We start from the raw sequence: 27,987 nt of genomic DNA on the forward strand, positions 1-27,987 counted from the left end.
GTGGTAGTCAAAGTTCATAGGCCTTTGCAATGGTAGATCACAACCATCGACTCACTGTCGAAGGGAACATCCTGTTGCCCAACATGGCCGTTGGAAAGCAACAAACAAGGAGTCTGTCTTCCTTTTGGTGGCAGTCCATGTGATGTAGATGCAATAGGCCCTCCTCAAATCCAAGGTGTGCCACCTCTTCTCTAAAGTGTGGGTTGGTTCTGGGCAAAAGTTAGGTAGAAGAACCGTTGAACTTACCTGAACGGTCTTCTCGCTGCACTGCGAAGAGAGTCCAACGTGGGTAATACTTCAGCCTTATTGGCAGGGACTGAGTTAAAAATTAGCATAATTATTATGTCCCGCCCACCACTGCCCCCTCTTAGCCAGTGATAAAAACGAAGGAATAGTAAGGAACAAAAACTTTTATTTAACAACTGTAACCCTTAAGAAACTGTGCACCTGGGCCAAAAGGCCGGGCGGGTTTGGACTCTCTTCGCAGTGCAGCGAGAAGACCGTTCAGGTAAGTTCAACGGTTCTTCTCCACTGCACTGCTCAGAGAGTCCAACGTGGGATATACCCAAGCCACATTCTAGGGAGGGATAGGCCGGACCAGGGGCGCTGGAACACAAACTCCCTGTAGCACTCTTCTGCCGAAGGCTGCCTCCGTTGAAGCAAAAGAGTCTAGGCGGTAGTGTCTAATAAAGGTCGTAGGGGCAGCCCAGGTAGCTGCCCTGCAAATGTCCTCAATTGGCGCCTGCGTAGTCCAAGCGGCTGTGGTAGCCGCGATTCGGGTAGAGTGGGCTGTAATCCTACCCGGTAAGGGTGTTGCTGTGGACCGATAGGCTTCGATGATACAAGTCCTGATCCATCTGCTGATGGTCTTAGATGAAACTTTTCCTCCCATTGAAGAAGGGAGAAAAGACACGAAGAGGGCCTCCGACTTTCGGAAGGTGCTAGTGCGGTGAATATAAATCTTAACTGCTCTTCTCACGTCCACCTTATGCCACCGCAGCTCTGATGGGTGAGAGCCATGTGTGCAAAAATCTGGTAAGACAATGTCCTGGGCTCTGTGAAACCTGGTGTTAACCTTGGGTATGAAACAGGGGTCCAGACGCAGAGTCACTCTATCTGGATGAAAAACACAGAGGTCCGGCCGAACCGATAGTGCTGCAAGTTCCGAGACCCTACGGGCCGAGGTGATGGCTACTAGGAAAGCTACTTTTATTGAGAGAAAACGAAGTGATACTTCCCTCAAAGGTTCAAAGGGGGGTCCTGTTAACGCCCTTAGAACCAATGGTAAGTCCCAGGATGGAAAGTGGTGTATGACGGGAGGAGACAGGTTTGCTGCTCCTCGTAGGAAGTCCTTCACCCAAGGGTGATGAGAAATTGGACAAAACGGGTCTGGTCGGAGAACTGTTGCTATCGCCGCCACCTGTCGTCGGAGTGTGTTGGGCGTCAACCCTTGGTCTAGTCCTTTCTGGAGGAATTCCAGGAGATGTAGTACTGAGGACGACAAGGGCGTGATTCCCTGAGCTCTGCAAAAGGTGCAGTATGCCGCCCAGGTAGCCTGGTAAATACGCGTCGTTGATGGTCGCCGTGCTGCTTGAATGGTGTTAATGACACTTTCTGGAACCTGTTTCTCTCTCATGCGGTTCCCTTCAACCTCCACACGGCAAGCTTCCACCACTGTGGGTCTGGATGCACTATTGATCCCTGTGTCAGGACCAGCCGTTGAAGTGGGATTCTCCATGGTGGTAAGATTGACAATCCCATCAGGTCGGCAAACCAGGGGCGCCTGGGCCAGTATGGAGCTACGAGGAGAATGTCCGCCTCCTCGGAAATGATCTTGGCCACCACCCTGTGCAATAGACAGACTGGGGGAAAGGCGTACAGAAGCCCCTTGGGCCATGGTGATAGCAGTGCATTGACCTGCTCGGCCTCTGGTGTCGGAAATCGGGAGAAGAATCTGGGCAATTGCCGGTTGTGTTGTGTGGCAAAGAGGTCCGCTACTGGTACTCCGTACCTTTGCACCATTAAATTGCGGTCCTTTTAGCCGCTAAATAGCTGTTTTACAAGCTTCTGAATGGAATGAGTCAGCCGGGACCCCTCACACTCGGTATAGCAACCGATCCGGAGGTGCTGCCTCATGCTGGCCACCCAAGGAGGTACCTGGGTCTAATTGGGGAGGGGGGTTTGATCGCTCACGTCAGTGACCCCATACCAGCGCACCCTGTCAGCAAAGCTTGCTCCGGGGAGCAGAGGCTTCTCAGGGGTGAAGAGTTGAAGAACGATACCCCAGAGGGCAGAGGCTCTCAGTCCAGGAACTCCAGCTTTTATTTCCTGCAGAGGGAGATAAAAAAAGGGAGAAGAAAAGATTAGTTTTAAAGAAACAGAAGCATGCATTTATTAATAGAATCTATCTCCTAGCTGGAGAGAACAAAACTCATAGTCCCTACTCTATGACTGAGTTTTTAAAACTGGCTAAGAGGGGGCAGTGGTGGGCGGGACATAATAATTATGCAAATTTTTAACTCAGTCCCTGCCAATAAGGCTGAAGTATTACCCACGTTGGACTCTCTGAGCAGTGCAGTGGAGAATCGGCTCTTGCACCCTGTGGAACCAGGAGTTGACCTCGAGAACAAAGGACAGATCCATACGCAAAACCACCCTATCCTTGTGAAAGACGCACAAATCCTTCCTTACCAACACATCAGCCAGCTCAAACACTCTCCTGGCCAATATGATGGCCACAAGGAATGCCACTTTATAGGCAAGGTGGCACAGACTGGCCGACTGCAATGATTCCTCCTTTGGGTTGAGGAATGAATCGCCAGGTTTCAGCAAGCCACCGCCAAACCTTGTGCCCATTTAAGAATGAAGCACTGAACTGTCACAATGGTGAGCTTGTGTCAGCAAGTTGGGAGCGTGAGAACTTCGTTGTAGGAGAGCTGAAAGCCCCTTTCTCCCTCTTGGGTCAATTGGGAGTGCTAAGCTCCATTAAAACATGAGGAGAAGCAAAAACCTCAACTTCTCCTCGAGCAGCTTGGGAGTGCAGAAGCTCCACCTCAGTTCAAGCATTTTAAGCAGGAGCACGAAGCTCCTTTAATGGTGGCTCCACCGTCACTTTGGGAGCACAGAACTCCTCTCAAAGCAGTCAGGCTGAAGCCCCGGGTCCCTCAGCTGTCAAACTCGGGGATGCAAAGCTCCGCTCTCAGTCTCAGAGCTAAAGGTAAAGTTCAGTTTGTTTATGCTCCATTTGAGTTGCTGGGTGAGAATTTGCCTCAGGTTGATCTGACAGTCCTTTATGATCGATCACTTAACAAACAGCCTGAGCTGAAGCGCTCACTGATCAGCAGCCCAAGCCTAAGCTCTTGCTGTGGGGACACCCACCCCCAGCGACTGTTTGGGAGTCAGCTGGATATACAACTCACAAGTTGAAGAATTGAGTGAAGATAGTATCCAGGAATAATCCTTTCAACAATGGAGGAATGGTAGGCATGTCTGTCCAAGCTGAGTGACTGAGTCAAAAAGTTGGAAAGTATAGCAATGGTGGCTCTGATAGACTCAGTCCAATCAGGTTAGATGACGAGGTCAACCCATGCTATATCCACCACAACAGAGAAAAGATGGTTCCCAAATTAAATCCACAAAGTCATTATTTCAACCTTCATATTTCAGCATGCCCCCTATGATCAGTAAAATCAAATACAGTGATCCCTCGAGTTTCGCGATCTCGATCTTCGCGAAACGCTATATCGCGATTTAAAAAAAAATATTAATTAAAAAAAAAAACCACTTCCGCGTTTGGCTTCGGGAGTCAGCTGGGAAGCGGCGCGGCTGTTTTAAAAGGTCGCAGCCAGCCTGGGGGGCTTCCCAGCACCCCCCCGAACCCCCAACCCGGGTTTGGGGGGGTGCTGGGAAGCCCCCCAGGCCGGCTGCGACCTTTTAAAACAGCCGTGCCGCTTCCCAGCTGAGTCCTGAAGCCAAACGCCAAAGGCGAACTTCCGCGTTTGGCTTCAGGACTCAGCTGGGAAGCGGCGCGGCTGCTTTAAAAGGTCGCAGCCGGCCTGGGGGGCTTCCCAGCACCCCCCTGAACCCGGGTTGGGGGTTCGGGGGGGTGCTGGGAAGCCCCCCAGGCCGGCTGCGACCTTTTAAAACAGCCGCGCCGCTTCCCAGCTGAGTCCTGAAGCCAAACGCGGAAGTTCGCCTTTGGCGTTTGGCTTCAGGACTCAGCTGGGAAGCGGCGCGGCTGTTTTAAAAGGTCGCAGCCGGCCTGGGGGGCTTCCCAGCACCCCCCCGAACCCCCAACCCGCTGTTTTAAAAGGTTGCAGCCGGCCTGGGGGGCTTCCCAGCACCCCCCCGAACCCGGGTGGCCGGGCGAGCAGCGAGCGAACGGCGGGTGGCCGGGCGAAGGGCGGGTGAGCGGCGAACGGCGGGCGAGCGGGTGCTGCAATCTGTCGGCTTCCGCACTTTCGTCGCTCCCCACCTCCACCATCTGCGCATGCGCGGCCATGAAAAAAAATGGCGCGCATGCGCAGATGGTGTTTTTACTTCCGCAACCCTACATCGCGAAAAATCGATTATCGCGAGGGGTCTTGGAACGGAACCCTCGCGATAATCGAGGGATCACTGTAATTTATTTTCCATCCTTTTTTATGGTGAGGGGAAGGGGGGAATAGGCCCATTTAAAGAAAATACATGATGGACATATTTAGAAAACAATTAGAAATAAATACAGGGAATTTGGCTCATTCAAAGTTTCAAATACCGGTACATCAAGTTTGCACTTAGCTGCAATCCAAGCTCTTAGAATGTATACATAAACTAAAGCTATGACTAAATCTGAAATTTGGCTAAATCCATCAGCTAAGACAGGAGTGTCAAACTTAAGGTCCAGGACGACCCAAATCTGGTCTGCAGGGTTCTTAGATCTGGGCCTTGGGGCCACCCTGGAAAAGTGAACAGCCGCCCTGCAGTGTTTCTGCCAGCAAAAACGGAGCAGGCAGAGAGTTGCAGTAATGTAGCAGCTGAAAATGGAACCTGAATGCCTGTTTTCGCTGGCAAAGTGTTCGGACTGCCACATGTGATATCAAACTGGCCACACCCACACCGGCCATGCCCACCCCAGCCCCTGGAGGTTAAACACAACCTTGATGTGGCCCTTAATGAAATCAAGTTTTACATTCCTGGTCTAAGGAGACAAAGAAAAAACATTAATAAAATTACAACTTTCTGAAGACAAAGTTTTAGAATGAGTTGACAACAATACAGGGATTAAATATAAAACATATCTAGCATGATTTATACTTATCCAACTGCCATAAAAAAGGATGGAAATTGGTTTTGCCAAAAATAAAGGAAAGTCATTTAATATTGTAATTTAATATCAACGAAGCTTAACATGTTAAATTCTAGAATAAATTTCATGTAATGGACGAAATGTAAAGTAATAGATACATATATGGTAATTTTGTAAAGGTCCAACTATTTGGAACTAAAATCTTTATTAAAGTAAGATAAATTGCAACTGAGAATATTACATCGAAACCTAACTTTATTAAACTTTTTGATAATCCAAATGATACATTAGAGCATAGTTTTTAGATAATTTTATTAATTGCAGTCTGTATAGAACACAGGAAGAATTTCAATACTTCCATATGGTGGCAAATATATTTGAAAACATTAATGCAATAGCTACCCAATAAAAGATATCAATGTTATAAAAATATAGATGGGAATTTAAACATATTTTCACCAGGCAAAATGAATGACTGGTAACCACTTCTATTTTCCTAAATAAATGGCTTCATTTATTCTAATTTAGACCAAAAGTTCAATTTTAAGATTGTTATGCTGAATTGACAAAAAGTTTACTTGATTATTGTATATTATATTGTACATTTGATACATTGCTCATACATATTTAAAATCATTTTCAGTATCCCATTGTAATTTTGTTAATAAACCATGTAAGTTATAGATCTTATTCGGTACAGCAAAAAAATACCTATTATGACAAAAGTGAAAACACTATTTATATTCTATTTTGTTGCTATTATAAACTTTGTATCCTATGTCACCTTTCCCTGTACTAATACACCTAGCGAATAACAAAATCTTTGCATTTTAATGACTTTGGGAAAAAACAAAAATTCCTGCTAAGGTTTAGTCCTTGCTTTTCATTTTAATTAAATAAACATGCATAATTGCAACACAAAGCACTCTTAAATCTGCCCTATTATTGTTTTGTTGTCTTTAGCTTTTCAGATTTTATTACGGTATATTCTTTTGGCATGCTTTATTTCACTTTGACCTGATTCTTTTTTTAACATGTCACCTTCCTGCCTTACTCATAATCCTTATTTCTGTTATTCAACTATATTAGCACTATATTTTTAATGTTGTGGTTTTTTAAAAATAAAAATAAAACCCCTCAAAATTTCATATAAGAATTTAAGCCTCCTAAAAGCCAACTAAACACTAAAACATTTTATTCCTGGAGTATTACATGAACTGTGTCCACTAAACAATGGGTATTTTCTCATGAGCTTGTCTTAAGAAAATACTAATGTGTGAAAATATACAGTACTTGCAAGGACTGGGAGAATGTCCTGCTTTGACAGGAGATTCAGTGTGTGTTTGTTCAGCACATTTTTAATATATCCAAAACATAATAGTTATTGGATTATAGATTCAAATTAAATAATATCCTATAAATTATAATGGTAAAATCCTGAATTGTATATTGTATGTACCACTTCTGCATGCAGAAACATGTTTTCTATTTCAGCATATCCATGGTATTCATTATTTAGACCAGTGTTTCCCAACCAGTGTGCCGCGGCACACTAGTGTGCCGCGGGACATGGTCAGGTGTGCCGCGAGCCCGGCCTGGCTGGAGCTTCCCTAGCGGTGACGGCGTGAGCTTTTGGGGCCCGGTGGGAGGGCACCAACCACTGTTGCTTCTAAGCTGCGTGGGCGGGCGCCCGCACAGCCATTAGGAAACCCCCCCCTGGCAGAAATTTTTGAAGTGGCGCAAAGCCATGCAGTCCTGAATCGCTCCTTCTCCGGCCAGCAAAGTCTGCTGCCTAGGAAAGCGGCGCATTTGAAAAATGCGCGCCGCTTTCCCAGGCAGCCGGCTTGCTGGCCGGAGAAGCAAGTGATCCGGGACTGTGTGGCTTTGCACCATGATGACAACAACGGCGCCGTGGTGGCTTTCAAGCGCCGCCCTTCGTGGCGCCCCACCACCCGTTCCTGCAGGTAGCAGTCAGGCGGGGTACCAGGAGGCGGAGGCGGCGCGTGGTCGGGGCGCTGAGCGCCATGGACACCTGGGAGGGCGAAGGGGTGAATGTGGCTGCTGCCTCTTAGGCGGAGGCGGAGGCGAAGGCGGAGTCCGTGCTGGGGCCATGCGGGGCTGCTAATCCAGGGGGTCGCGGACCAGCAAGGCGCCCTCCACTCTCTCTCCGCTCTCTCTCTCTTTCTCTCTCTGTTGCTGGTGTGGTGCACGAGAAAGAGAGAGAAAGAAAAGGGAGGAGAGAAAGCAAGAGAGAAAGAGAGAGAAGTAAAAGCAAGAGAGAAATGAAGAGGGAGAGAGAAAGCAAGGAAGAGAGAGAGAGAGAGTGTGTGTGTGAGAAAGCAGGAAAGAAAGAAAGAGAGGGAGAGAAAAAGAAAGCAAGAGAGAGAGAAAGAAAGAGTGTGTATGAGAGAGAAAGCAAGAAAGAGAAAGAGAGAGAGAGAGAAAGAAAGAGAGAGAGAGAGAGAGCAAGAGAGAAAGAGAAAGAGGGAAGGAAAGAAAGAGAGAGAGAAAGAGAGAAAGCAAGGGAGAGAGAGAGAAAGCAAGGGAGAGAGAGAGAAAGCAAGGGAGAGAGAAAGAGAGAATAAAAGAGAGAGAGAGAATGCAAGAGAAAGAGAGAAAGCAAGAAAGAGAAAAAGAGGGAGGGAAGGAGGGAGAGAGAAAGAGCAAAAAAGAGAGGAAGGAAGAAAGAAAGAGGGATGGAGAGAGAGGGGGAAAGAAAGAGGGAGGGAGAGAGAGGGGGGAAAGAAAGAGGGAGGGAGAGAGAAATAGGGTGAAAGGAAGGAAGAGAGGGGTTTTTGTCCAAACTTTTTTAGCCCCCCCCCCCCCGCGCGCTCAATGTTCCCCAGGATTTTGTAAATGTGAATAATGTGCCGCGGCTCAAAAAAGGTTGGGAAACACTGATTTAGACAGCTAGATGTAAGATAAGAAAAAGAGAATCTTTTCCCCCACCATGGCCATAGCAACAACTACAGGGGTGGACCAAAAAATGGAAACACCTTGAAAAATCATCAAACTATCTTTTAATATTGTGTTGGTCCACCTTTTGCGGAAAATACAGCCTCAATTCTCCGAGGTATTGATTCATACAAATTGTGAATTGTTTCTAAAGGAATTTTAGCCCATTCTTCAATTAAAGCACCCTCCAGGTCTTTTAGAGACGATGGTGGTAGAAATTGACTTCTTACTTGAATCTCTAAAATCGACCATAAATGCTCAATAATGTTGAGGTCTGGTGATTGTGGTGGCCAGATGAGATACTGAACTTCATTAGAATGTTCCTCGTGCCATTCTTTAACAGTTCTTGCTCTATGGATTGGTGCATTATCATCTTGAAAGATGGCATCCCCCTCTAGAAACAGTTCTTGAACCGTAGGATGAATTTGGTCAGCCAAATAGTGATGGCTGTTAATTCTTCCATGAAGGGAAATCATTGGCCCGGCGGATTTCCAAGAAATAGCACCCCATATCACCACTGAAACCCCGCTATGTTTGACGTTTGGGAGAAGGCACTCTGGATGAAATGATTCTTTTGGCCGTCTCCAAACGTAAATACGGCTGGAGGTTGGGAAAAGGATAAACAATGATTCGTCAGAGAAAATCACATTTTGCCACTGTCCGAAGGACCATTTCTGGTGGTTTCTACACCACTCTAAACGCTTTGAAACATTTGTCTTTGAGACCAGAGGTTTTCTAATTGCAGCTCTTCCGTGGAATCCAGATTTGTGAAGCTCCCTTTGGACAGTTTTTGTGGAAACTGGGTTCTGTACCTGTCTATTGAGCTCTGCAGTGATTTTAGGAGCTGTGGTCTTGCAATCCACTCTAACAATTTGCTTTAGAGTCCGACGGTCCCTCTCAGACAATTTCGACTTTCGACCAGACCTGTGCTTGGCTGAGGACATTTTCCCTTCTCTTTCAAAAGCAGTCATTACTTTTGAGACATTACCTCTTGAAACGCCAAACATTCGGGCACTTTCTGTTACACTAGCGCCTGCCATTCAAGCACCAATAATTTGGCCTCTTTGAAAGACTGAGAGGTCTTCCATTTCTAGAAGGTTATAACCAATTTCCCTAAATTTCTGTTTTTAAAAAAGGTAGTTTAAAAAAAGTATCAAATAACAGAATAAAAAACACCATTAAAATATGTCAAGTTTTGATTGATTTGAACATGTTCAAACATCATGACAAAAAGTCAAGTGTTTCCATTTTTTTGTCCACCCCGTATGTTGTTCTCCACATTTGTATCAAATATTACACGTACAGAATTCAATATACAAATATTTACCTTAATCTAAAAACCACTTCCAAGATCTATAAAATAGGTAGTTTGGGTCCCTAATGAGGGAAAGGAATACACTCCTTTACTTCACAAATTTCCAGCAACAACTTCAATACCGAAACAACTTACTGATAAAACATATTCTAGTCATCTAAAAAGAAGCGTATCTTCAGGGCTGTAATGCTTTCAACCACATTGTAAAATATTGCTTGGTCCAGAAAAATTGACAAGAAAAGTGTGCTTCGTGGAATTGTCATGGCGATTGTCGGAGAGGGGCGGCATACAAGTCCAACTAATAAATAAATAAATACATCAGAGTCCTATGGGCCTTTCTTAAATACAGAAGTTGAACTTGTAATCCATAAATATGTATGCTTGCACACAGTAATGGGCAGCCAAAATTTTTACTGCCACACTGTGGGTGTGGTTTATTTTGTGGGTGTGGCTTAATGGTCATGTGACCAGGTGGGAGTGGCATGCTGGCCATGTGACCAGGTGGGAGTGGCTTGAACGATCATCATTATTCAAGTGAACAGTTAAGTCCTTGACTTACAACCTTACCAGTGTCGCTCGCTGGGGTGACAATTTGCTTCGCGTTTCCCGCGCTCTCCTTCCTGGCTCCCTCCACCTCAGGCTGGGTAGCTAGGTGAACGGGTGCTGCCAGAAGCATAAATGCTGCCAGCGCCGCTTCTACCCATTCCTTCTGCTTGCACATCAGGCAGGAGGTGGCTGCGTGAGGCTGGAGGGGAGCCGGGCAGGAGAGCTTGTCCGAGGCCAGGAAGGAGGAAAGAGGAAAAAACCAAGGAGCGCAGATGCAACAGCAGGGGAAAAAAGGAGAGCGGAGCTGAGACAGGTAATTCAGGAAGTGACAGCCACTGATTAGCTGGAGCTGCACACACATCTTCATTTCCACCAGTGGAACTGCATTCCACCCTGTCCTAACCGCTGCCCACCCCTGCTTGCGCATACATGTATACATGAAGACATGCATCTAAAGAAATAAGCTACATTTTATAAAAACGTGTGTCTTTTAACTACATTTGTTAGTCTGTAATTTTTTTTTCTTATTCCTTCTGATTTTTGATATTCATATACATCATCATCATCATCATCATTATTATTATTATTATTTATTAGATTTGTATGCCGCCCTTCTTCGAAGACTCAGGGCAGCTCACAGAATACAAAAAACAATACAACAACAAATCTAATTAATTAAAAACTACTACTAAAATTCCATATATATTAAAATCAATAAATGGGTATGTAGCACTAATTAAACAAAACAAACAAGGCCCTGGTATATCATGAATTCTTGTTAGAATAGAGGCAATCATTACCTGCTTCCTTACATGACTTTGCAATGTTAAACTTCTATCATTTAATTTAGGTACATTTCAAATTTCAATAACAAGGGGATGGAGGGAAAATTTAACAGTTAGTAGCATCATGTTCCTCTTCTATGGAGGTTTGCCAAAGTTCAGGCTACAGTATGTTGCCTAGAACATTTGAGAAAATTAACACAAGGCAAACTCCTCCAATATCAATTTTATTTAAAAATATTTATTTTTCAACATGAATTATGCAGTAAAATTTTGAAATAGCATCTTGTTTTGCACAACTATAATTTAGCAAATGTCCTAGAACATGAGTTTTTACAGTTTCTTGTGGAAGAGTATAAGGGGGAAATGTTGCCATATTATAGATGACTATTGTAACTTGCGTCAGTAAAGTGGGTTTGTATTTTGTATCTGTATATGTACGATCTGAAGCAAAAGAAAAACAAGAAAACCTTGATACCTTCTGCACCTGGTCAGCTTGGTCCATAGAATATTAGCAGACAGAAATGGAAATGGATCAGGGAGACACCCACGTCAGAGACAGCAACGTCACCTGTAATATCAAACCTTTAACGAAAGAAAAAGGTGTTAAAGAGATTTTAAAAATAGAAAAAGTGGGAAAATTGCAAACTATCTAACTGCTACATAATACACAAGGCCAGTAAAAAAAAAGGAGAGGCAAAAACTGCATATAATTTGTAGAACATGCATATAGGGAAAAATAGAACAAATATTTTGAAAATCAAGCTGTAAAAAAGCTGGGGGCAAGGAAAAAATAACAGGAAGAAAAATAGTTATGATTTGTTTTTAAAAAAAGAATTGCTAGACCTTTATTAATTGCTATTGGGCCACGGTATATTAGAATGAGATAAAGTACACATATGTGGGTGTTAAAATGACACTGAGGCAATATTCTGGAAGTTCTCTATGAAAATAGCAAACATAAAGTTTAGCAGCATTGCTTTTGACTGTTCTGAACTATGAAAAATTAGATTATGCTCAAATAATCTTCCTGGAGAGATATTTAACTACAAAATAGAAAGAATCGGACTAAACAGAGAGAAGGCAAAAGCAGCGAGTCAACATCTAAAGAAATAAAGCATTTCAAAATACATGCACAAAAATGAAGAATTGCTTTTTTAAGATTTTAAGAATTTGAGTCAATTATTAATTTAATTAAATATGCCACCAAATACCTTAATTCAGGGGTCGACAAAGTTGTTCAGAATCTAGGAGCCAGCCAAAAAATTTAGGAGCCAGAAAAATATACTGTACAAAATATTAAAATATTATTTAAAAAAAAAATATATTAAAAAATAAAATTTTTTTTATTCTGTTCCCTGAATGGAGACCGCCGGCCGCTCAATCGGGCCGGCAGGGAACAGAATGGAGCCTTCCGCGGCGGGGCTGGTAAGGGGGGGAGCCGAGGGGGGAGCCGAGCCCAGCCCCGTGGCATTCGCTTTCCTCCCGCCGGCAGCCGACTGATCGTGGGCTCCTTCGCAACCTCGGAGAGCTTCCTGGTTTTCGTGAGCTTTCATGCCCCGGAAGCTCTCCGAGGTTGCGAAGGAGCCCACAATCAGTCTCGGCTGCGGGTGGGAGGAAGGCGAATCCCCCGTGGGCTCCGTTACATTTTCCGCTGCCAGCCAGGCCATGCTGGCGGCAGCGGAACAATCGGTGGGTGGAAGGCGTGCTCGGCTCTGCCGCTCCAGCCGCTTTCGGCCGAGCCTCCCCGGCCAAGCAGCCAGGGAAGTCGAGCCAGGCGTGGCGGCGGCAGCGCTGCTTCTCCGGTCGCCCGGTCCTCTCCTGCCTCCTGCGCCGATGTTCCCCGCTGCGACGGAAGGCAGTCGCTTGGCTAGGGAGGCTCGGCCGAAAGCGGCTGGAGCGGCAGAGCCGAGCACGCCTTCCACCCAGGGAGTCCTGCCCTTTCATCCCCGCCGACCACAGGGGCGAGGGGTGGGGATGAAGGGGCAGGACTTCCCGGGCGGAAGGCGTGCTCGGCTCTGCCGCTCCAGCCGCTTTCGGCCGAGCCTCCCTAGCCAAGCGACTGCCTTCCGTCGCAGCGGGGAACATCGGCGCAGGAGGCAGGAGAGGACCGGGCGACCGGAGAAGCAGCGCTGCCGCCGCCACGCCTGGCTCGACTTCCCTGGCTGCTCGGCCGAAAGGGGCTGGAGCGGCAGAGCCGAGCATGCCTTCCGCCCGGGAAGTCCTGCCCCTTCATCCCCACCCTTCGCCCCTGTGGCCGGCTCATCCAGGGGGGCGTGTGTGGACTGGCAAGCGGCAAGACCAAGGGAAGGTTCCTTCAGCCGCCCAACACCTGATCCGCTCCGCAGCGCGGCAGCAGCGAGGAGCCGAAGATGGGGTTTCCCCTTTGCCTTTACCCCATCTTCGGCTCCTCGCTGCTTCCGCGCTGCGGAGCAGATCAGCTGTTGGGCGGCTGAAGGAATCTTCCCTTGGTCTTCCCCGCCGCCCACACGCAAACTCCACCATCTGCGCATGTGCGGCCATGAAAAAAATGGCGCACATGCGCAGATGGTGGTTTTACTTCCGTTAGCGCGGGAGGTCTTGGAACGTAACCCCCGCGCTAACCGAGAGATCACTTAGGCGCCAGACAACATTTTCTAGGCGCCACTGGCGACCAGGCGCCTGGGTTTGTCGAACACTGCCTTAATTTACAGCAGGACAAGACAAATAGGAAATCCCTTTCTTTACATAAGGTATTCTTTTAATCTCACACATATACAGGTAATCCCCGACGTTCCCACGGCTCGTCGTAAGCCGAGTTTGGTGTAAGTCGGAATATTCTGATTTACATGAATATTCCAACTTACACGGCGGCGGCGGCAGCTTCTAAACAACCAACAGCCGGCGAAGCCTCCTGCTGAACGTTCGGGCGAGGGGATCTCCACAGTGGGCGGCATCGGAGGCTACAGCAACACAGCCCCGAGAAGGAATGGCTGTTGGTCCCTTGAAGCTGGTCCTTCTCGGCGGAGATCCCCTCGCCCGAACGGAGGCGGTGGCAGCCTCAGAGGCTGTAGCAACGCAGTGCCGAGAAGGACCGGCTGTTGGTCCCTTGAAGCCGCCGGTGCCTCTGTTTGGGTAAGGGGATCTCCGCGGGGTCTCCGAAGCCGCCACCCACCGTGGAGATCCCTTTGCCCGAACAGAGGCGGCGGCCAGGTCGTCATAACGACGAAATGTCGTATGTCGGAGACAACATAACCCGGGGACTACCTGTATCAACATTCTACCAATACAGTGATCCCTCGAGTTTCGCGGTCTCGAGTATTGCGAAACGCTATATCGCGAGTTTTCAACCTGGAAGTAAACAACAGCATCTGCGCATGCGTGCCTTTTTTTCTATGGCCACGCATGCGTAGATGGTGGAGTTTCCCGCCGGGCAGATAAGCTGCTGGGCGGCTTCCCTGGGTCTTCCCCCTCTTGCCCCGGTAAGACCCCAGCGGCGGCGCGAGCAACGGCGTGGGCGGGCGGGCGGCACGCGCGGGGACACCCCAGCTCCGCTTCCCAGCTGGGAAGCAGCCCCAGCAACGGCGTGGGCGGGCGGGCGGTGCGCGCGCGCTTGGGGAAACCCCAGCTCCGCTTCCCAGCTGGGAAGCGGCCCCAGCAACGCGCGCGCGCTTGGGGACATCCCAGCTCCGCTTCCCAGCTGGGAAGCGGCCCCAGCAACGGGGTGGGCGGGCGGGCAGTGCGCGCGCGCTTGGGGAAACCCCAGCTCCGCTTCCCAGCTGGGAAGCAGCCCCAGCAACGCGCGTGTGCTTGGGGACATCCCAGCTCCGCTTCCCAGCTGGGAAGCGGCCCCAGCAACGGCGTGGGCGGGCGGTGCGCGCGCGCTTGGGGAAACCCCAGCTCCGCTTCCCAGCTGGGAAGCGGCCCCAGCAACGGCGTGGGCGGGCGGGCGGCACGCGCGTGGGGAAACCCCAGGCACGAGCAACGGGGTGGGCGGGCGAAGGGCGGGCGGCAGTGGAAGTAAAAACACCATCTGCGCATGCGCAGATGGTGTTTTTACTTCCGCACCGCTACTTCGTGAAAAATCGATCATCGCGAGGGGTCCTGGAACGGAACCCTCGCGATTATCGAGGGACCACTGTACAGTGAAATACAACAACCCTTCCACCCTAATATCAACAGGCAAGGCAACACCATTATCTTAGAAAGGTAGCAGTTAATATTCTATACCAGTGATGGGGGACCTATGGCACATGTGCCACAAGTGGTATACAGAGCTACATCTGAGGGCACATGAGGTGTTCCACTACGTCAGCACCACCATCTGTGCAGTTAGAAAAATCTCGCACTGGGACGCACATGGACACGCGTTTCGGCAAGGATTTTTGCTTCCCCACATGCGCTGCATTCTGATAGATGCCTCTTACAGTCACATGACCACATGCGGGGAAGAAAAAAACCTTGACGAAATGTGCACGCACGTGAGTCCCCAGGTGCGGGAAGTAAAATTGCACTCGATCCTGCACCCGCCTGCCAGGGAGCTGCGTGAAATTAACCATACCAGCAGGAGCCCACTACTGATCAGTAGGTATTTGAATGCTTGAAATCTCTAGTATCAGGATTAGCAGAAAATATATCTTATTAGTAGCTTCTCAAATTAAAATATCTGCCATAGTTTGATTTCAAGTTTCTGGAGTCTTAAGCAATATTACATTCTACAGAACAATCTTCTCAATTGATGCAATTATTATTTGGTAGGATTTGCACCAATTTCCCTACCACCATTTCCGAATACCACACACTATTTTAGACATAATATAGATTAATATAGATTATTTACCAGTACAGTGGTACCTCCTCTTACGAACTTAATTCGTTCCATGACCAAGTTTGTAAGTAGAAAAGTTCATAAGAAGAAACAATTTTTCCCATAGGAATCAATGTAAAAGCGAATAATGCGTGCAATCCCAAAACTCCCCCATTTTGCCTTATTACCGCATTCGGATCCTTGTTCGGGGGCAGGTGGAAGGGGGTGGGGGTGGGGTGGCAGAGAACCAGAGGAAAATCATAACCTTCTGAGTTATAATACCAGCATTCCAAGGTAAATAAGCATGCCTAGGGTAACAAAAAGTAAGAGTGTAAAGTCCTGCCTTGCCAGTCTTTTCAAGAAAGCAGAACTGTTGAAACAATTATCATTTCAATTATTGAAAGTTGGGGTGTTTTGAAAGTTGTGTTTTTCACTCAGACAGGGCAGTACTTAGCCTAGACTCTACCCTTGTTCCAAAGGTGAACTCATACTTTCATTGGGCACAGGAGTTAGTTCTCCCCAGTTTTTACCCTGTTCCAACCACTGAGGAGGAGGAGCGTAGGGACTAGCTGGACATGCATAAAGCTCTAGATACTTATGTAAAATGCAAGTATTTCGCAAAACAGAGGATCTTTTCATTTCGTTCCAACCGGCCTCTCTGGACATAAGACGTCATCTTCATCAGTGGGTCATTGGATTCACTCTGTTATTGCCTTGTCTTATGACTATCTTTCCTTACCATGGTCTTCTACTGTGACAGCCCATTCTACACAAAGCGCTGCAGCTACCACCATTTGAAGTACAAAGGCATCCCTTGAGATCTGCCGAGTGGCCTTCTGGTCATCCCTAATGCCATTCATCCATCATTACAAATTGGACATATTTGCCTCTAAGGAGACAGCCTTTGGGAAACGGGTTTTACAATGGGTTGCCCTCGACAGTGAGTGTTTCAGCCAGGTTAACTCACTCTCCCAAGGGACATGGAATGGTATGTTCCATTCTAGGAGGCTAGCTCCACTCACTATGAAGAATGGGCATTGGACCTACTTGATTTGCCTCTTCTCATAGGGTGAAGCTAGCCTCCAAGTCCCTCCCTTGTTTACCTTCCTGGGTTGGAGATTTCGGATTCTTTGGTGTTATCCGGTTCATGTGTGCAGGAGTACATTGTATTTGCTATGGGAGAAACACTATAGTCTGACCCTCGTCCCTCGTCAAAAAAGAGGGAATGACAGTAGAGGGATGCTTTTATACTTCATACTTGGTTCTGATTGGCCAAACGGAAGTGTCTTTCCATCCTTGCCTGCTAGCTCCACCTTACAAGAAGGAGTGTATCAGGTAGATCCAACGCCCATTTCCCTTCTCTTTTCAAGTGTCAAAAGGAACCACCTATAAAATTATTATTTTTTGCTTAATTGGGGATTTAAAAAAGGTTGACTAGAGCACTATTGGTTAAGCAATGCAAATTAGTTTTCCAATGGGAAGCTACTTTCTTAGAAAAATAATTGTTAGCTTCTATGCAAGATAATTCTTGAATTTCAGAAAATCTCAGGCTAAAACTTAAACTAAACTTATGAGGAACAGTGGTACCTCTTCCTAAGAACGCCTCTACTTAAGAACTTTTCTAGATTACAACCGGGTGTTCAAGATTTTTTTGCCTCTTCTCAAGAACCATTTTCTACTTAAGAACCCAAGCCCAGAAAAATTTCCCAGGAAATTTGAGAGCAACAAATTTCCTGCCATTCCCCCTCTAATCCCGGCCATCTCGGGCTTTGGTGGCGCTTAAGGAGGCTTTGGCAGCCCAGAGCGAATGGAGCGTTTTCCTTTCTCTGGGCGCTTGGAGAGGGAATAAACCATTTCACTGTGATGACTCCCTCGTGCTGCCTCCCATAGACCTGGCGTGAGGTTGCCTCCCGGAACATCTGGGCGCGGAAAGGCAAAAGAGGGTGCTTTGCCCCGGCTGGATCAACTCGGCTTCAGCCAAACCGAGGAGTCACCACAGTGAAGAAAAGCCGCTGGCGGCAAAGTGAGCGAGCGAGAGGAGGAGGGAGCCCTTCAGCATGGGAAAGAAGCGGAAGCAGGTAGCAGCCACCGCCGCCTTTCGGTCAAAGAAGCAGGAGGTTCTCCCCTCTCGCCTGCCTGGGTTTCTCTCTCTGGTGCACTGTATGGAAGGCAGCCTCACGCCGGGTGTATGGGAGGCGCGTACTCCTCCTCACCAGCTCAGAGTCCCTTTTTTTTTTTTTTTAAGCCTTAAAGTTTTGGATTTTTTGATTCCCCTCACCTCATCTTCTTCCTTCAGCAACGACTGTCCTCCTCCTCTTTTTCCTCCTATCACCCAAATTCTGAGCTGTTATTGCTTTCCAAATGAGTTTGCATGTATTATTTGCTTTTACATTGATTCCTATGGGAAAAAATGCTTCTACTTACAAACTTTTCTACTTAAGAACCTGGTCACAGAACGAATTAAGTTCTTAAGTAGAGGTACCACTATATAAGAAATCGTGTCCAAGATTTTAGTTTTTAGTAATAGACTAATACGGAAACAAGATACCGGTATAAAATTCGTAAGTTTTGTCTCTGCCATAATATAAGGCATAATAAAATGAATGCAATTAAAATGCAAAGATTAACAATTAAAGCTTGGAGAAACATATGTGTATTTGCCATTTTCCTACATACTGGAGAATGGGAACCAAATACAACTTCATAGCAAGGGCAATCCATAGGTTGAGAAGCCACAAAGGATAATTTCCCATTTATCTATAAATCACGGGCATCTTCAGAAGATCTTTTCTTGTTGATCAAAATAACTAGTTTCACAGCTATATTACATTAACAATAACTCTGGAATTGCACTCCTTGTCAAAATTACCATTCACAATCCAGTTACAGTCAAAGAGCACCCTGAAACTGCACATGTTCCCTCTCTGAACATATATGAAACAAACATTTATTTCCAGAATGTAATTTATGTTTAACAACAACACTTCTGTCATGTCCAGATTTAATTTCAGCTTCTTCTCCCTCATCCAGCCATTATGAAGCTTAGGCAATCAAGTAATTGCTTCTATACAGCTAGAAAGGAGGCTATACTAGAATTAGGTTTTGTCAGCAAAAGTTCTCATGTATATATCAAACAGCACAAATACAAATTAGACTCTTATGAAATACTGTGTAGGACAATTATGTAGGTATACATTAAACCTAGTGGTTAAGGCATCAGGCTAGAAAGTAAGAGACCTTGAGTCCAACTCCCCCCTTAGCCAAGAAAACCAGCTAAATGACTTTAATCACTCTCTTCTCTGCCCACTCACCTCATAGGGTTGTTACTGTGGGGTGAAATGAGGAAGAAGGTATGATTATCAAGTTGCGATATTTGGTTGGTTATGTTGGTTATGACCTATAAAGCCCTTCATGGCACCGGATCAGATTATCTCAGGGACCACCTCCTGCTGCACGAATCCCAGCGACTGGTTAGGTCCCACAGAGTGGGTCTTCTCCGGGTCCCATCAACTAAACAATGCCACTTGGCGAGACCCAGGGGAAGAGCCTTCTCTGTGGCGGCCCCGGCCCTCTGGAACCAACTCCCCCCAGAGATTAGAATTGCCCCCACCCTCCTTGCCTTTCATAACCTACTTAAAACCCACCACCAAAGAGATGTTCCAAAGCGGTCTCCGCTAAACAGGAAAAAAGCCGTTTGGCTAGGGGGTGGATTCTTGCTTCTTAACCGGGAGCAGTTGCCCCCTCTCCCAAAGCGATGTTCCAAAGCGGTCTCCGGGAAGCGACCGAGGGAAAGGCAGTCGTCTGCTTTTCCTTCAGCTTGAAAGAGGAGGCAAATGCCCCACCTTCCCCCAGCCGGTTAACTTGAAGCGTTCGGTTAACTGGCTGGGGGAAGGCAGGGCAGTTGCCGCTTCTTTAGAGCTGAAGGAAAGGCAGGCGACTGCCTTTCCCTTGGTCGCTTCCCGGAGACCGCTTTGGAACATCGCTTTGGGAGAGGGGGCAACTGCTCCCGGTTAAGAAGCAAGAATCCACCCCCTAGCCAAATGGCTTTTTTCCTGTTTAGCACGGCGTTCGAGCGCTAAACAGGAAAAAAGCCGTTTGGCTAGGGGGTGGATTCTTGCTTTTAACCGGGCAGTTGCCCCCTCTCCCAGAGCGATATCCTTAGCGGTCTCCAGGCTGCGACCTTTTAAAACAGCCGCGCCGCTTCCCAGCTGAGTCCTGAAGCCAAACGCCAAAGGCGAACTTCCGCGTTTGGCTTCAGGACTCAGCTGGGAAGCGGCACGGCTGTTTTAAAAGGTCGCAGCCGGCCTGGGGGGCTTCCCAGCACCCCCACGAACCTGGGTTTGGGGGGGTGCTGGGAAGCCCCCCAGGCCGGCTGCGACCTTTTAAAACAGCCGCGCCGCTTCCCAGCTGAGTCCTGAAGCCAAACACGGAAGTGGGGTTTTTTTTAATTAATCTTTTTTTTAAAATCACGATATAGCGTTTCGCGAAGATCGAGATCGCGAAACTCGAGGGATCACTGTAGATATAACCTGGATAAGTAAAGAAATAAGCAAGAAAGTAGAATCAATAGAAATAGCCCTAAATCATAACCTCTGATAAAGGCATGGAAAAGAAAAAAGAAGGGAACAGGGAGAATCACTGGCCCCCTCAGAGAAGGTTCGCAACTTGGGCGTCCTCCTCGATCCACAGCTGACATTAGAGAAACATCTTTCAGCTGTGGCGAGGGGGACGTTTGCCCAGGTTCGCCTGGTGCACCAGTTGCGACCCTACTTGGACCGGGAGTCACTGCTCACAGTCACTCATGCCCTCATCACCTCGAGGCTTGACTACTGTAACGCTCTCTACATGGGGCTACCTTTGAAAAGTGTTCGGAGGAACTTCCGGTCTGGAGGAGACCGCAGCGGGATCTCTTTGGCAGCGCTCTGCCCCGAGATCCCTTCTACCCCCTCCGAAGGTCGCAAATCGCGATCGGATCGGGCTCGGATGGCCCGATCCCAGAACAGGGGGCTCCCCTCTGCCCGAGGAGCCGTCGCTGAAGCTCCGGAGGCAGCGGTTCGCCCCGCAGCTTCGGAGAAGGGAGAACCGATCTTCCTTGCCTAGGAAGATTCGGACAGCGCTTTCTCCCCTCACCCAGCGGGAAGCAAGAAAAAGATCAAGAAAGTGAAAGTATTGCAACTTATCCGACTGAAAAGGAATACAACAGATAAAAAGACCTAAGGTAAAAAACTCTTTTTTTGTTTCATGTTTAAAACCAGAAGATTTGATCGCAGCGAAAGTTTCAAGTGAAAGTTTTTTTTTCTCAATAAGGCGAAGGTGAAAGGTTTTTTTTTTAATTCATCCGCAAATAACAGCCGAATCTAATTTTTTCACTTTCGTTTTTTCCATCTTGAACTTGAACTTTGGAACTTAAAAAATATTTTTCCTACTCTATGGATTAATAAAATAATTTAAATTCGATATGACTATATAGAAAATTTAAATTGCTAAAGGAAATCTGCAATGATGATTAGAATTCGCTTTTTTTATATCGTTAAAATTATAGTGTTCCGGGCTTAAATTCTGACAGCAGAGGAACACAGCTTTGCTGCCTTTTTTCTCACCTTGTTGTTTTTTTTACAATAATGAAATAACGCAATAATTAGAAAATAAATGGAAAATAGAAGGAACTGAAACATTAGATCACAAAGAGTCTATTCAATCTTTCTTTTGGATTATTTACTTCTGGATTAACCTATTTGGATTACTTGCTGATCGTTTTTGGATTACTTGCTGATCGTTTTTGGATTATCTGCTGAGAACTTTTTAACATCTGCCTTGCTGCACAAAACTTAACCTGACTCCATCTTGGGATTTGCCTCTCTGCTTTTGTCTTGAACTTGGAAAATAAACTGACTTTATTCTAAGCAAACGAAAACTCTTAATTTGATTTTGCCTTTGAATTTGAAATTGGAACTAAACATAACTCTATCCCTTGACACTTGGATTTACAACCCTTACTTCCCAGCACAACTACTCGACCTATAAGAAGAACATAAGTACATACTGATATTTTGTCTTTTGAATAACTATTTTCTTCCCTGGTCTCTTTTAGATTCTTTTTTTTTCTTTTTTTTTTCTGTGCACTGCTATTTTCAAAAGAAAACTGATTTGAAACATATGCATTGTTAATAAACCTTGGTTTCCTGCTCTATTTTAATTAGTGGAATTAAAATATCACCTTCTTCTTTCCCTCCCCTAGAATAATTTTCTCCACTCTTTTTACTAATTTTCTCTTCTTTCCTCTCTCCCCTTCCCTTTTTTCTCCCATAATTTTTCTTTTCTATGCTTCCTTTTATTTTTTATGAATAGTTAATTTTTTTTTTCTTCTTTCATCTATTCTGTCCTCTTATCAGACTACTTCTTTTTAGCTCTTATTTCTTTCTTATTTTTAAAAGTTTTACACCTGGTCTTTTTGGTATTGCATATCTAAAGTTTTAAAAATAACAATATATTTTGAATTTTGTTAGTAATTGGATTGATATATATAGTTATATTTGAAGGGAAATTGTTAACAAGATAAATTGAACAGATTTGGAATTTATAGGAATTCTTTTCTTTTTACTACATATAAATTGAAAGGAATTTAAATTTCAAATAGTGGATTCAAATTTGATAATGTCAAGTACCTCAACCTTTGTTAAAACGGTCAAAAAACAAACTACAGCAACAATTCCCTCCCCACAAGGGTCACCGCATCCTTCCCCGTCGCACCAGGTGTTAACCATGTCTACCAAGGAGAAAGACAAAGACAAAACAATGCAGTCCAATTTTGCAACACTACAAGAAACTTTAAATACTTTGAAAGACTTTATGTTCAAATCTCAAGAAGATGCTACCCAACAACGAGAGGCTATAAAAGAGGACGCAACACAACAAAGAGAAGCTATAAAATCTGAGCTGGCAGAATTTAAAACGGAGATGGCTCAATTGAAAGTTGACATGGGAGAGATGAAAGACCAGATAAAGGAGATGCAACAAACATTACAAGAAAGTGATGACCGAGTTAAAAAAGTTGAAGAGAAGTCTGACAAAACTGAAAAAAGAATGGACTACCTTGAAGGGAGAGCTGATGCAAGATACAGAAGATATGATGAATCAATCACTCAGTTGGAGATGCAACGTGCTTCGTATGGGCTAAGATTTCAGAATATAAAAGAGGAAAAAGATGAAGATTTAAAAATGACTATGGCTGAAACTATTGGAGAAATACTCCAAGAGGATCCCACAGCACTACTGAAAGAAATCGATGAAGTTTACAGAACTTCGAATAGCTACATTCGTCGTCACAACCTCCCGAGAGAGATACACATCAAGTTCACAAGAAAAGCTCTGCGAGATGACATACTCCACTGGTCAAGAAACTCCAAACTCCAACACCAAGGAGTTGAAATAAAAATATTAAAACAAGTTCCAAGAAGTGTCAGAGAAAGCAGAAGAGACTATCACTTTCTAACTAGAATTTTGATCAAAGAAAACATAACTTTCCGTTGGCTTATTCCACAAGGTCTTTCTCTGACTTGGCGTTCCACAAGATACAAATTGGAAAACGTAGACCAAGCTATGTACTTCTTTGAAAACAGTGGCATCAGCCACCTGGACTATACAACTAAACAACAAGCGGTCCAACAACAACCAGTACAACAGCAACCAGGGGAAAAACCAGCAATCCAACAAGAAGAAGATCTGGGGGCTACTGCTCAGATAATAGAGCAGGACCAAGGTGCCAGAAGAGTTCAACCTCAGCGAGAAACCAAAAAACCTACTAAATGACAATGAGTAAAGATTTAAAAATCTTTTCTGTAAATGTCAATGGACTTAATGAACCAAGGAAAAGGAAACAAATCTTTTCTAAAATCAGAAATCAAAATGCTCAAATTGCAATATTACAAGAAGTGCATATTAAAAAAAATAACCAAAAATTACTGTTGAATCCCAAAATTGGAAAAATGTATGCTGCATTAGCAGATCAAAAAAAAAGAGGAGTAGTGATGTATGTTGAGAATTCTATAAATTCCAAACAAATATTTAAGGATAATGAGGGTAGACTATTGATTGTACAAGTTGATATTGAACCTAGACCTCTAGTTATTGTTTCTATTTATGCCCTTAATGAAGATCAAATGACATTTTATAAAAATCTACAGCAAATAATAATAGAACTAGCTATTGAAAATGTATTAATAATTGGTGATTTTAATGCTATTGCGAACAGACAACTAGACCATTCAGGGGGGGGAGGTAACAATAAAAGGAAAAAAAGTAAAAAAAAACAAGAAGGAATTTGCTACCTAGTACTTTTCAAAAAATGAAAGCGGAACTATTCTTAAATGATATCTGGAGGGAAAGACACCCTCATAAGAGACAATATACCTTCTATTCCAACCCCCACAAAATTTGGACAAGAATAGACATGGTATGGGCACCAAAAATGGCTGCAGAACAAATAAAAGAGGTCGAGATAGATGTCAATACATGGGCTGATCACAATCCAATAGTGGTCTCTATGAGAATGAATAATAAACAGAATAACTGGCGGATGAATAGAAACATCTTAAATGATAAGAAATATAAGGATTGGATTGAAAAAGAATTAAAAATATTTTTAATTACCACAAATAACAGAGAACCAACAGGCCACCAAAACTTGAGATAAAAAAGGGAGTTCATCAAGGTTGCCCTATATCACCATTGCTATTTATTATGATTCTTGAAACTCTATTAATTAGAATAAGAGCAGATCCTAAAATAAAAGGTTTAACCGTAGGAGATGAAACTTATAAAGTCCAAGCCTTTGCAGATGATTTAACGTTTATAATTGAAGAACCGATAACAACAGTCCCCACATTACTGCAAGCTATTGAACAATATGGAAAGGTTGCAGGTTTAAAGATAAACAAAAGTAAAACACATTTTTTAACTAAAAATATGAGCAAAACACAAGAAACCAAATTAGAAAGCATTTCTGGAATAAAGATTGTTAAAAAAGTAAAATACCTAGGAATAAATCTAACAGCGAAAACAATAACATTAAAAAATGATAACTATACAAAATTACTAACAGAAATTAAAAAAGATTTAGCAATGTGGAATAACCTGAAAATATCATTTCTAGGAAGAGTGGCAACAATTAAGATGAATATTTTACCCAAGGTCTTATTTCTCTTCCAGGTAATTCCAATAAATCCAGGGGGAATCTTTTTTAAAACTTTGACAAATTTAGTTAAAAAATTTATATGGCAAGGGAAAAAAGCAAGGATAAAAATAAATTGTCTAGAAGATATCAAAGAAAGAGGAGGATTTGGCCTTCCAAATTGGAAACTATACTACCAGGCTGCCGCATTAACATGGGTTAGAGATTGGATAACTCTAGAGAATAAAAGAATATTAAATTTAGAAGGACATGACCTTATGCTTGGATGGCATGCATTTATATGGTACGACAAGGAAAAAAACCACTCATATTTTAAAAGACATACATTAAGGAAGTACCTACTAGAGGTTTGGAAAGACATAAGGAAAAATCACTTTCTAATTATCCCATAATGGCTTACCCCCCCTAGAAGCAATAACACATCCGAAGTCTATAAAAGACAAGAAAATATCTTTTAGATATAAAGAATTACTAAATGACCAGATGAAGTTAAAATCTAGGATTAAATTACAAGAAGAAGGGATAACAATAGACTGGTGGCATTATGCCCAGATTCGATCTAGATACCAGAAGGATAAAACTCTTTATATTTTTAATAAAAGTAAAAATTTGTTAAGTAATCTAATTACTACCAATCCAACAAAAATGATAGGTAAAATATATAAATTTCTCATTGCTCATAAAAATATAGAGTTAACTTTAAAAGACACTATGATAAGATGGTGCAGAAATATTGGCAAGGAAATGGACATAGACACATGGGAGAAAGTTTGGATTAATAACTGGAAAATGACCAAATCAGTCTCATTAAAAGAAAACCAAATTAAAATGTTCTACAGGTGGCATCTCCCACCAAATAGGATAGCAAAAATGTTTCCCAAAACATCTCCACTATGTTGGAAATGCAAGAATGAAATAGGAACCTATTACCATCAATGGTGGACATGTGGTAAAGCTAAAATATACTGGAAGATGATAGAGAAAATAATAAAAGAAATAGTAAAGCAAGATATAGAAAATACCCCGGAATTTTACTTATTAGGAATTACCAACCGGACTTATAAGAAAGAAATTCTTTACTTAATTATACACATATTAACTGCGGCTAGAATAATATATGCGCAGAATTGGAAGGGGGAAGAAATCCCCAAGGAAGAAGAAGTTATAGCTAAAATATTAGATTGCGCTGAAATGGATATGATGACAAGACGATTAAATGATCAAGAAGATACTAAATTCTATGAAACATGGAACAATGTTTATAAATGGATAGACAAGAAAAAATAAGATATACAAACTTATCTTTAGTTAATTTTTTGTATTTGTTTTTACCTAGGTGATAACAATGTTAATATTAGTTTAAATGTATTTTTTGATGACTATGATACAGTAGTTTATGTATAAGCAATATATTAAGAATTTTGGTTTATATACGTATAGTAGTTGAAATTAGTTTAAATGTATTGTTTGATGATTATGGCTTATTAGTTTATGTATAAGCAATATATAAAGAATTTTGGTCTATATACGCATAGTAGTTAAAACTAGATTAAAGGTATTTTTTGATGATTATGGTACATTAGTTTACGTATAAGCAATATATTAAGAACTTTAGTTTATATATACATAGTACTTAAGATTTTGAAAATTCTAACTCAAATTTACTAGACTTTTTAATATTCAACATATATTCAACTATGTATTCTTTTTCTGTATTTGAATCTATACTTTCAAGAGAAGCGGGGGAAATGCACCCCCACTTTATGTTTAATGTTTGTATGTATGTCTGTTTATTTTAAGAAAATTAATTAAAAAAAATTTAAAAAAAGAAAGAAAAGTGTTCGGAAACTTCAGATCGTGCAGAATGCAGCTGCGAGAGCAGTCATGGGCTTCCCCAGGTATGCCCATGTTACACCAACACTCCGCAGTCTGCATTGGTTACCGATCAGTTTCCGGTCACAATTCAAAGTGTTGGTTATGACCTATAAAGCTCTTCATGGCACCGGACCAGATTACCTCAGGGACCGCCTTCTGCTGCATGAATCCCAGCGACCAGTTAGGTCCCACAGAGTGGGTCTTCTCCGGGTCCCATCAACTAAGCAATGTCGCCTGGCGGGACCCAGGGGAAGAGCCTTCTCTGTGGCGGCCCCAGCCCTCTGGAACCAACTCCCCCCAGAGATTAGAACTGCCCCCACCCTCCTTGCCTTTCGTAAACAACTTAAAACCCACCTCTTCCGCCAGGCATGGGGGAATTGAGATCCTCTTTCCCCCTAGGCCTTTACAATTCTATGCATGGTATGTATGTATGCATGTTTGGTTTTTATATTAATTGATTTTTAATCATCAATACCAAATTACTATTGTACACTGTTTTATTGTCGCTGTTAGCCGCCCCGAGTCTCTGGAGAGGGGCGGCATACAAATCCAATAAATAAATAAATAAATAAATAATAAATACCAAATTATTGCAAAAAAAAAAAAAGAATACATACAAACAATAACTAAAGAAATTGACCAATTTATGAATGAGAATATGAAACAACCAATTACCTTACAGAATCTATGGGACACATCTAAAGCTTATATTAGGGGTATCACAATTGCTTGTACTGCAAAGAAAAATACGGAAAAATGGCAAAATTACAATAAAAACCTAAAATATATTAAACAGCTAGAAATAAACTCCAAAAAGACCCAAAAGATGATTCCATATAAATTATTAATGGAAACTAGACAAAGGTTAAATTTCATTGAACAACAGGATTATGCAAAGGATATTAGATTTGTTAAACAAACATTTTTTGAAAAAGCAAACCAGCCCGGCAGGTGGCTGGTCTATAAAATTAAAAAGGAAAAGTACAAACAATTCACCAACTAATAGATATAACAGGAGAGGTACAACTTATAGAAGAAGAAAAAATTAGCTACAGAATTCTACAAGGATTTGTATAGGCAAGACTTGGTAGAATGAAACCAAATATCTAACGTATTTTTCGGTGTATAAGACATACCTTTTTCCTACTAAATGAGGCTGATAATTTGAGTGCATCTTATACTCTGAATGTAGCTTTCCCCACCCCCCACCCCGCCTTAACTAGCTGCTAATGAGCTTTTGCCTTGCAGGCT

The 27,987-nt window shown here is 43.7% G+C and overlaps 1 protein-coding gene across 3 annotated transcripts in view; it reads right to left on the minus strand.

The window, feature by feature from the left end:
• The window catches only part of SPOP (speckle type BTB/POZ protein), a 109,597-nt gene that overhangs the window by 47,365 nt on the left and 34,245 nt on the right, over nt 1-27,987 (minus strand). For all 3 annotated transcript variants that reach the window (XM_070729873.1, XM_070729874.1, XM_070729876.1), the window contains exon 2: nt 11,364-11,470. The gene's annotated coding sequence lies outside the window, so the exon portion shown is untranslated. The remainder of the gene's footprint in view (nt 1-11,363; nt 11,471-27,987) is intronic.

The sequence above is a fragment of the Erythrolamprus reginae genome, chromosome Z (genome assembly GCF_031021105.1).
Source record: "Erythrolamprus reginae isolate rEryReg1 chromosome Z, rEryReg1.hap1, whole genome shotgun sequence".
In the NCBI taxonomy this organism is placed as follows: Eukaryota; Metazoa; Chordata; class Lepidosauria; order Squamata; family Dipsadidae; genus Erythrolamprus; species Erythrolamprus reginae.